The sequence below is a fragment of the Colobus angolensis genome, unplaced genomic scaffold (assembly GCF_000951035.1).
Source record: "Colobus angolensis palliatus isolate OR3802 unplaced genomic scaffold, Cang.pa_1.0 Scaffold233, whole genome shotgun sequence".
Classification (NCBI taxonomy): domain Eukaryota; kingdom Metazoa; phylum Chordata; class Mammalia; order Primates; family Cercopithecidae; genus Colobus; species Colobus angolensis.
The window spans coordinates 4,417,888-4,428,959 of NW_012115522.1; positions in this window are offsets into that span (position 1 = coordinate 4,417,888).

Below are 11,072 nucleotides of genomic sequence, written 5' to 3' on the forward strand. Positions count from 1 at the left end.
AGGCCATGAAAATTGACCAGTCAGCTAGCCAAACAGCAAGAAAGATTATGAAGGGACAGAAATCTAGAAAAGAGAATAGAAATAATAATCCACGGAGTAGAAACCCAATACATAAAGACACCACGTGAAAAGTTGCTGAAATTCACCAGTGGTAAGAGAAATCAAATTAAAAGAATATTAAGATATCACCTTATACCCATCAGCCTGGCAACATAACATCAAAAAGTGTTATGATATCTATTGCTGGTGAGGATTTGGACAAAAGAATGTATTTTCCTTATGCCATTGCAGGTGTAGTGTTATAGTCTTTGTGGAAAGTAATCTGGGTCCTGCTTATTCCAATTCTACTTACCTGTATCTTTTGACCCAGCAGCCCTGCTTTGGGGGTTTATTTCATAAAAACATAATATATAAGAATGCTTATTGCATGGTAGTGATGAAAAGCTGAAAACGATGGTAATCTATGGGTAAGAAAATGACTGAAAACAAGACTACACGGCACTCACGACATACTCTGCAGTTGATAAAAAGAAGCACTTAGAACAGTACCAGCTAATTTGGAGATAATTCCAGTTATTGATGAGAGAAAGGCAAACAGTAAAGTGTGTATCATCTAATTCCATTTTTTGTAAAGCAAATGATGACTGGCACCCTACATATGTTTCTGTGTGAGTGTGTATATGACACTGTATTTATGTGTACATGGGGAAAAAACTATGGATAGAATCACATTTGTTATAGAAAATGCTCTAAAAAACTTATTAGGTATAATCACGTTAATGGATTTATGCAAAGGTACTTCTATGTGTACACATATGAAAATATTTATGCAAAAGTACTTATGTGTTTAAACATGTAACTTAAAATTTTCTAAGAAGGACAGGGACATGAAGAACATTCCCATTGCAAATGTCTCAAGGAAAATCACATTCAATAATAAAATATAATGACCAATTTGAGAGTGAGCTCTCCTGAAAGCAGAGAGAAGCCAGAAAACCCAGGAGGTTCTAGGACATTTGCTGACATATTTAAATCTGATCACATTACCTCCATCAGTTGATATCTTCATTGGCTCTTCATTATTCAAAAGAAACAGTTCAGGTTTCTTAATATCACTTATCACTTTGAATAAGATGCTAGTCTCACATTCCTCATCTCCCAACATACCATATTTCTCACTGTTCCCTGAACAGATTTTAGTCTCATAACTCTTCCCTCCCTCCCAATATGAAAAAACCCTGTGTCCCTCAAAAGCCACATGAAATGCTGCCATCTGTATGAAGTCACCCATGGATTTCAGGCCTTATACTGTGTGCATTTTCAATGCTGCTAACATTTTAGAGTCTCTCTATTCTTTTAAGGGATAAGTCCATAAACAATACAGGTTTGCAGTGCACAGGTCCACTTATATATACTTTTTTTTTTTTCAACCAAATACAGATGGAAAGTATCATATTGGAGGAATGTGAAACGTGTGTATGCAGAGGGCCGACTTCTCCTGTCTATGGGTTCTGCAAAGCCTAGTGCAGAACTTGCTATGTGCAGATTTAGGCATACAAGGGCAGTCCCAGAACCAGGGCCCTACATATATGGACAGACGACTGCAATACTTCATGAATGTCTTGGAAATATATATAGGCCAATAGTGATAAACATTGTTAATCTTTTGCCTGGTATATATATATTTTTTTGAAACGGAGTCTCAGTCTGTTACCCAGGCTGGAGTGCAGTGGTGCAATCTCGGCTCACTGCAACCTCCGCCTCCCAGATTCAAGCAATTCTCCTGCCTCAGCCTCCCAAGTAGCTGGGACTACAGGCGTGTGCCACCACACCTGGCTAATTTTTTATTTTCAGTAGTGATGGGGTTTCTACATGTTGGCCAGGCTGGTCTTGAACTCCTGACCTCAGGTGATCCACCTGCCTCAGCCTCCCAAAGTGCTTGGATTACAGGCGCGAGCCACCACGCCCGGCCAGGTATCTTTTATTTAATCCATGCATAGGCTTCTCAGAAAATGGGATCATGTTCTAAAACCCCCAGTGATACCTGAAACCATGGATAGTACCAAACTCCTCCATATATACTATGTACAAATTAATTTTTCTTTCTACACAATGTCACAGATAGAATATTTGTTCTTATTATAGATCTTACAGCCTCAGTTTACATTTTTTTCTTTCCTTATTAAGTGGATAACTTTTACCTTTTCACTTAAAGGAAGCACTTTATGGCTTCTCTTTGGCGTATCTGAATTACCAGCATCACTACTTTTGCACTTTGTGGCCATTATTAAGCATAATGAGGGTGCCTTGAAAATAAGCTTTGTGATACCTTGACAGTCAATCTGATAACCTACACCACTGCTAAGTGACTAACGGGCAGTGTGGCTACACTAGACAAAGGGATGATTCATTTCCTGGGTAAGAGGAAGCAGGATGGCTGAGATGTCATTATGCTACTCAGAATAGCTACCGATTTATAAGTTAGGAATTGTTATAAATTTCTGGAAAAAATTTGTTAAAATTTCTGGAATTTTCTATTTAATATGGACAGACATTGACCTTGGGTAACTGAAATCACCAAAATAAAACCTTTGGATAAGGGAGGACTACTATATACATATATCTTTGTAATTTTTTCACTCAATTATGTATGTTGAACATATTTCTTTACATCAAATATTTCTTTACAGGATAATATCTAATGACTGTATAGTATTCCATTGTAGAGGTAAATTAACTCTACATAAAACATAAAATTAGAAAATTGCTTCCCTGACCTTATATTGTTGAATTTTTAACAATCTCCTGTTGTCCCTGATTATTATTAATATACACAATAATGTGGCCATTATTGCCCTTAAATGTTTGTACACATCTTTGTTTCCTTTCATAGTATAAGTAACTAGAAGTGGAAACCCTAGAACAACAAGCCAGATTATAATAATACTTTTAGTATTTATATAAGAGAAGGTTAATTTCCCACATCCTGGTGTAAGCTTTGGCCAGTAATTCAGTTTTATTTTTTTATGGCAGAAATTTTTTGTTTGTTTTTTTGAGACAGGGTCTCACTGTGTTGCCCAGGCTGGAGTGCAGTGGCATGACCTCGGCTCACTGCAACCTCCACCTCCCGCGTTCAAGCAATTCTCGTGCCTCAGCCTCCCAAGTAGCTAGGACTACAGGTGAGTGCCAGCATGCCTGGCTAATCTTTGGCATTTTTCATAGAGACAGGTTTCACCATGTTGGCCAGGCTGGTCTCGAACTCCTGACCTCAAGTGATCCACCTGCCTCGGCCTCCCAAAGTTCTGGAATTACAGGTGTGAGCCACCATGCCTGGTTACAGCAGAATTTTAATTTATTGGAATTTATTTTGACTTATGATGTGTCTGAGAGAGGCCCCAGTCAGCTTTTTAAAAGCTGCCACATCTTAAAAGATCATTCATTCATTCAACAAATACTTACTGAGGGTCCTTTTTGTGAGAGGCTCTGTTCTAAGAGCTAGGGAAACAGAAAACTAAAACTCCACTACGTTAGTCCATTTTCACACTGCTATAAAGATACTACCTGAGACTGGGTAATTTATAAACAGAAGAGGTTTAATTGACTCATAGTTCCACATGGCTGGGGAGGCCTCGGGAAACTTGCAATCATGGTGGAAGGCAAAGGGGAAGCAGGCACCTCTTCACAGGCGGCAGGAGAGAGAATGAGCAAGAAAGGAGCTATCAAACACTTATAAAACCATCAGATCTTGTAAGAATTCACTCACTATCATGAAAATAGCATGGGAGAAATCACTCCCAAGATTCAATCACCTCCTTCCTTTGACACATGGGGATTACAACTCAAATGAGATTTGAGTGGGGACACAGAACCAAATCATATCATCCACCTTTATAGAACTTGCATTTAAATGGAAGAAGAAAAGCAAATGAATAAAAACAGTTAATTACGTGGCTAGGCACAGTGATTCACACCAGTAATCCCAGTGCTTTGGGAGACCAAGGTGGGCAGAGGGCAGATCACTTGAGCTCAGGAGTTCAAGATCAGCCTGGGCAACATGGTGAAACCCTGTCTCTACAAATAAAAAAATACAAAAATTAACCAAGTGTGGTGGCACGCGCCTGTAGTCTCAGCTACTTGGGAAACTGAGGTGAAAAGGTTACTTGACCCCAGGAGATCAAGGCTGCAATTTGCTGTGATTGCTCACTGTTCAGCTTGGGCAACAGAGTAAAAGCCTGTCTCAAAACAAACAAACAAACAAAAAACTAATTATGTGAACTGATGATAACTACTACAAGAAAAAGCAGAAAAGCGAGATAAGGGTGGCAGAGTGGGGGAAGGACATCTTGAGTGTGCTTTGAGGAAAGGCCCAAAGAAAGGGAAAGCTCAGTGAGAATTTTAGGGTTAAAGAATTTTAGCAGAAAAAGTACAAAAGCATGGTCCCTGGGGTAGGAGCAACTGGGAGGTCTGCGTGGCTGAAGCAGAGTGACCAAATGTCGACAGGAAACCATGGGCCACAGTCAGACACCCAGGAGTAGAATCTGACTCTGATGGTTTATTTGGTAATTCTTTTTTCTGAGCTGTTGAATGAATAACAGCATTTCTTTTTTCAAAGAATGTAAACATGAAAAAGGTAGTTTCTGGAAAAAACGATGTTCTACTGTGATTTCCTCATAATCTGTTTCTTTCAATCCTTGTTTAGTTCTGTAGCTGTCCTCCCTCTTGGGATATGGCTTAAGACAGCAACCTTCAAACTCTAAACTCAGGAGAGATGCAACAGAGGCACCTCTGTTAACAAAGCATACCCAGAAGGCCTGTGCTGGGATAGAAAAGCGCCAGCTCTCAGCCTGCTGCCAAGTCATTGAGGGAGAGGCTCTGGGACCAAGATGGTCACTGGTTCCATGCATTGCACAGATCAAATCCCTGTCTGCTATCCTGAGAAGGGCCTGGTGGCCGGTGCTTCCTGCCTGCTGCCCCTGACCACACCTGGTGACCACAAACACATGGAACACCAGCCCCCACCACAGCTTCTGAGCTTCCTTGCCAAGCCATGGTAGAGATCCAGTGAGACTCGCTGTCCGCATTCCTCCAAATTCAAGTTGCCTCCCTCATGCCCTTGTGAAGGAGGAGGACTGCCAGACTAATTTCCTAGTCTGCATAGGATGAAGTGAAGAAACTGATGGGAACGAGTAGATGGTGAAGAAAGCGATCCCTAGCTGACCTCATTGCTCATTAGCATTAGACACTGCCACCGGCACCATGACAGCTTACAAATGCCATTGCAACGATGGGGAAGTTACCACCCCTTTCCATGGCAGTGACCCAGAAGTTACCACCCCTTTCCTAGAAAGTTCTAAATAAACTTCCCCTCAATTTATATTAACTCATCCCTTTATTAGAATGCAATTGAAAGTGGGTATAAATATAATTGCCTATAGCCCAAAATTCCTTACTCTGCTGCTATTACCTATGAGTTAGCCCTGCTCTGCAAGGAGCAGGACCATTCAATAAAAGATTACTATAGGCTGGCCTGGTGGCTCATGCCTGTAATCCCAGCACTTTTAGAGGCTGAGCTGGGTTGATCACTTGAGGTCCAGAGTTTGAGACAGGCTTGGCCAACATGATGAAACCCCGTCTCTACTAAAAATTCAAAGATTAACTGGGTGTTGTGGTGCATGCCTGTAATCCCAGCTACCCAGGAGGTTGAGGCCAGAGGATCACTTGAACCTGGGAGGCGGAGGAGATCATGCCACTGTGCTTCAGCCTGGGTGATAGAGCGTGACTGTCTCAAAAATAAAATAAAATAAAATAAAAAATAGAAAAAGCATTGCTGTCTAACACTCCTGGCTTATCCTTGAATTCTTTCCTGGGAAAAGCCAAGAACCCTCCCTGACTAAGCCACAATGTTGGGGTTCCTCATGCTGCATCACTTGCAAGCCCCTTTACTGGCTAAATATGAACTCATATCGAAATGAGCTGGTAGCTAAATCTATGCTACCAGTACCTGGGACAGTTACCTGGTTGAAGCCCTCAGTGCTCACCAGATCTCATTGGCTCTTCCTCCTAATTCCAGTCCATCCACTTTACTCCCTCATCCTTGCCACAAGTCTTGCTCCACTCAGCCATTGCCATACTTGGCCAAATGACCATGTGGCCTTCAGCTAATCTGCCCAATCCATTCTCTGCAGGGCAGCCAGGTGATCTTTCTAAAAGGCAAATCTAATCATATCACCCTTCTGCATCACTTAGGATAAAATCCAAAATTCTTCATGTGGTTGGCAAGGGCCTGTCTGATTTTTTTCTCACCTGCTTTTTAGCTTAATATGCCTTACCTCTCTCCCCCATTTTCCAAGCTCCAGCAGTTTTGTCTTTGTCTTTTCTTTTCTAGTTGTCAGACATGCCAAGTTCCTTCCCACCTCCCAGGCTTCATATGCATATCCTCTACCCGAAACACTCTTCCTGCTGCACTCCTCCCCTCCATAACGCCCACTCCGATGTGGGGTCTCAATCAACATGGCTCTTCCTTAGAAACACCCTCCCTCAAACTTGCGTCAATTAGACATTCCTATATGGCTTCTTGGCACCCTCTGCTTTTATTTTATGACACTTGGCAAAATGGTCACTGATTCATTGTGCAACTGTTTATTTACCTCTACATCATAAATTCCATGAGTGCAACTCTCCCTCATTCTTTCCTTCCATCAGTGTTCCCAATACCTAACACAATGCCTGGCACATAGTAGGCTGTCAATAAATAATTGCAAAGTGACTGAAGGGGCTGAAAATCTGTAGGTGGGGTAATGAATGTACAAAGCTACCTACTCTAAATTTACTCCTAACATGAACATACAGTCAAGGCCTTCTCTAAAATCGAAAGACAATTTTAATGAGTTTAAAAATATTAAACTGTATCTGAAGTTGAATTTTCTTTTAGTGTATTTTACTCTGCAGCAAAGTAAAGATTGTTGAAAAAAATACAGCTTTTCCACAATGTATATATTATTCTCTAAGTGATAAAAAGGTATAGCTATAGATTTAGAAAGCAATATATTTATTGTGAGATATTATTTATATAGTGATCTAAACCAGACATTTTACTTCTTTAAGACCAATTGCAAAGGTTGCAAACATCTAGTGGAAGCTTGAAATATTAGCAGTTGTTTCATTAGTCACTTAAAACATTCTAGTCAGCCTAAATGCCAGTTGCTTTGCCCAATAAACAAGAAAGTAATGTTGCTTCCTACTGAAAATCATGGCTACAAATTTTAAAATTATTTCACAGTATGTGGACAGCCAAGTTATGCTGCAGATATATGACTATGAAGACACAGGGTGCCTTAAACTAATTCTCAAAACAAAGCACATTAAATCAGCTTCTGGATCTTTCTTGTTCTGTTTTGCTCCTGGCTCCTATTTCAAGCCTTACAAGGCTCTATCCCACACTACTTGGATGTTATGAAACCATTCTGCAAAACTGCAGGCCTTCTATCTTAACTCTTTATGGTGGCTGGACTCAGTGGAAGGTCAACGGATTTACTTTGCATTTAAGTAAATAACATATCAAGTGGTGTTTGTTTGTTTTCACACTGCTGATAAAGACATAGCCAAGACTGGGAAGAAAAAGAGCTTTAATGGACTTACAGTTCCACATGGCTGAAGAGTCCTTACAATCACGGTGGAAGGCAAGGAGGAGCAAGTCACATCTTACATGGATGGCAGCAGGCAAAGAGAGAGCTTGCGCAGGGAAACTCCCCTTTAAAAAAACATCAGATCTCGTGAGACTTATTGACTATCATGAGAACAGCACAGGAAAGACCTGCCCCAATAATTCAGTTACCTCCCACTGGGTCTCTCCCACAACACATGGAAATTAAAGAAGAGATTTGGGTAGGGACACAGACAAACCATATTAAGTGGCCTTCTGTAAATCCAAATATGATTCCTCCAATGACTCTGATCTTTTTCCAAAAATAAATAGGTTTAATGAGCTTTTAGTCAGAACATTGCTAAACTCTCAAGCATAGCAACTATTCTAGCCCTTACTTTAGTGTGTCTGCATTCTCCCCTTTCGTTGGTTGTAATTTTGTATTTTTTCCTTTATTAAGTGCTATATTCATATCATTGGCTTAAAAATGCCTTAAGGTCTTTTTTTGGGAAAAAGTTAAATACAATCAATGTAAATATATTAAAATTTTTTATCTTAATTTTTTTCTTTTTGGGGACAGGGTATTGCTTTGTTGCTCAGGCTGGAGTGCAATGGCACAATCATAATCTTTGCTTTGGAGTGAGAGTGCAGCCTCAAATTGTCAGGCTCAAGTGATCCTCCTACCTCAGCCTCCCAACTAGCTGGGACCACAGACACATACCACCACCCCCTACTGTTTTATTTTTAATTTAATTTTTTTTTGTAGAGATGGGGTCTTGCTATGTTGCCTAGGCTGGTCTTAAACTCCTGGCCTCAAGTGATCGTCCTGCCTCAGCCTCCAAAAGTACTGGGATTACAGGTGTAAGCCACAACACCCAGCCCTTAAAATGTTTGTTTCATGCTTGTACAGTATAATACTCTATGTGAGTTTTAAAAACACAAAAATATGCTAAATGACACTTACAGAGGTATGCATATGAAATAAAGGTATAAGAATTCACATGAGAATGATACCACCTTTAGGATCGGAGAGACCTCCTGGAAAAGAAAGAACGGAGCAATGGGCTAGTGATAGTTAGCTTTAAAATTTGGAACATTCTAATGTTATACAAAAGGTGATATTTGCAACACTGCAAACAAACACGTAGCCCAGTTTGGAAATGCTCTGGAGGTGAAAATGAAATTGATAGAGTTGATTAATTAATGCAAAGGTTGTCTAAAACCCCTGGAAACATCAGAAGAGTGTAGGTGGGTGTGGGAGGGAATTGCAGTCCAGATTGAAGGAGGGCCAGGAGAGGGAGAAGGAGAGACAGAGATCTCAGTTGCATTATTGTATTTCCCCAAATTAACCCAAGCAGAAAAGCCCAATCACCACTTGGAAGAAGAAAACCCTAATTACAAGCCTAGTGCTGGAGCCAGGAACAGGTGGCATCCAAGTGGAGCCTGAACCCAGCAGGAGTAAAAGAACAGGTTGCACAGATACCACCCAAGGGAATTGGCACCCTCTGGTAACATACACTTAGAGAGAAATGTACTGAATGCCCAAAATTTAGCTGGAGAACCAACACAAGCAAAGCACGAATCATCAATTTAAAGGAAACAAAAGAAATATTTTTCAAGAAGATACAGGTTGAGCATCCCTAATTCAAAAATCTGAAATTCAAAATCCTTCAAACTCCAAAACTTTTAAAGCATGAACACATGTCATAAGTAGAAAGTTTTACATCTGACATATTTGCTTTCCAATGGTTTCATATACACAAACTTTGTTTCATGCACAAAATTATTCAAACTACTATATGAAATTATTTTTGAGGCTGCATCTATAAAGTGTATATAAAACATAAATAATGTGTTTAGACTTGAGTTCCATCTCCAAGATATCTCATTATGCATATGTAAATATTTCAAAATTGGAAAAATCCAAAATCTAAAACAGCTCTTGTCCCAAGCATTTTGGATAAGGGATAATCAACTGGTTTTGGCAATTTAAAGCAAGAACAAAGACTTATAAGGAAAAAGCAATGGCACATTATCATCACAATAAGAAACTCAGTAGATAGATTGAATATTAGAATGGATATAGCCAAAGATGAGCTAGCAAACTGAAAAAACCATGTAAAGGAATCCTTCTGGGAAACAATCAAGTATGTATTAAAAAGACCAAAATATAAAAGACATGTTAATAGGAAAAATAGAAGAAGCTTCAGAAGGAAATACAATAAATGAAGAGGAGACCAGGCACAGTGGCTCACACCTGTAATCCCAGCACTTTGGGAGGCCGAGGCAGGAGGATCACTGAGCCTATGAGTTCCAGACCAGCCTGGGCAACGTGGCAAAACCCCATCTCCACAAAATGCACAAAAATTAGTCAGGCATGGTGGTGTGTGCCTCTAGTCTCAGCTACCTAAGAGACTGAAGGGAGAATCATTTGAGCCTAGGAGCTCAAGGCTGCAGTGAGCCATGATCATGCCACTGTACTCCAGCCTGGGTGACACAGTGAGACCCTGTCTTAAATAAACAAATGAATTGATAGATAAATAAATAAATGAATAAAGGGGAGAAATATTTAAAGAAAAAATGATTGAGAATTTTTTATTATAAAAGAAAGATCACAGAATGCGAAAGTAAGAGAATGGATAAGAAAAATCCACACTTTGCTAAATTTAAGACTATCAAAGTAAAAGAAGAGCTTCCTGAAAAAAAGAAACAGGCCGAGCGCGGTGGCTCAAGCCTGTAATCCCAGCACTTTGGGAGGCCGAGACGGGCGGATCACGAGGTCAGGAGATCGAGACCATCCTGGCTAACACGGTGAAACCCCGTGTCTACTAAAAAAATACAAAAAACTAGCCGGGCGACGTGGCGGGCGCCTGTAGTCCCAGCTACTCAGGAGGCTGAGGCAGGAGAATGGCGTAAACCCAGGAGGCGGGGCTTGCAGTGAGCTGAGATCCGGCCATTGCACTCCAGCCTGGGCGGCAGAGCAAGACTCCGTCTCAAAAAAAAAAAAAGAAAAAAAGAAACAAAAATCAAACTGATATTAGACTTTTCACCAATGATATTGGATGACACTAGGCTAATATTTTTTAACATGCTGATGGAAAAAGTAAGTATGAACCTAGAATATTTTCATCCAGTTGAGCTTTTATTTAAGTGCAATAAAAATTCTCAACTATACAATTGCCTCAGAAGGATGAACACAGAGAATCTCTTTGAAATCACTCTTGGATGAAATATTCCAGCAAAAAGGAACGCATCCAGAAGGCACAAAGAAATCTACTGTATACAGGAAGTCAAGATGAGTAAATAACCAAAGACTATTTGTGGTTTTCTAAATGAGTGTTGGCATACCAGACAAAGGCCAAGGTAGGATAATTTGGAAAAGCATTGAAAATGACTAGAATGACGGGAATCAGAAATGTTGCATTTCTAC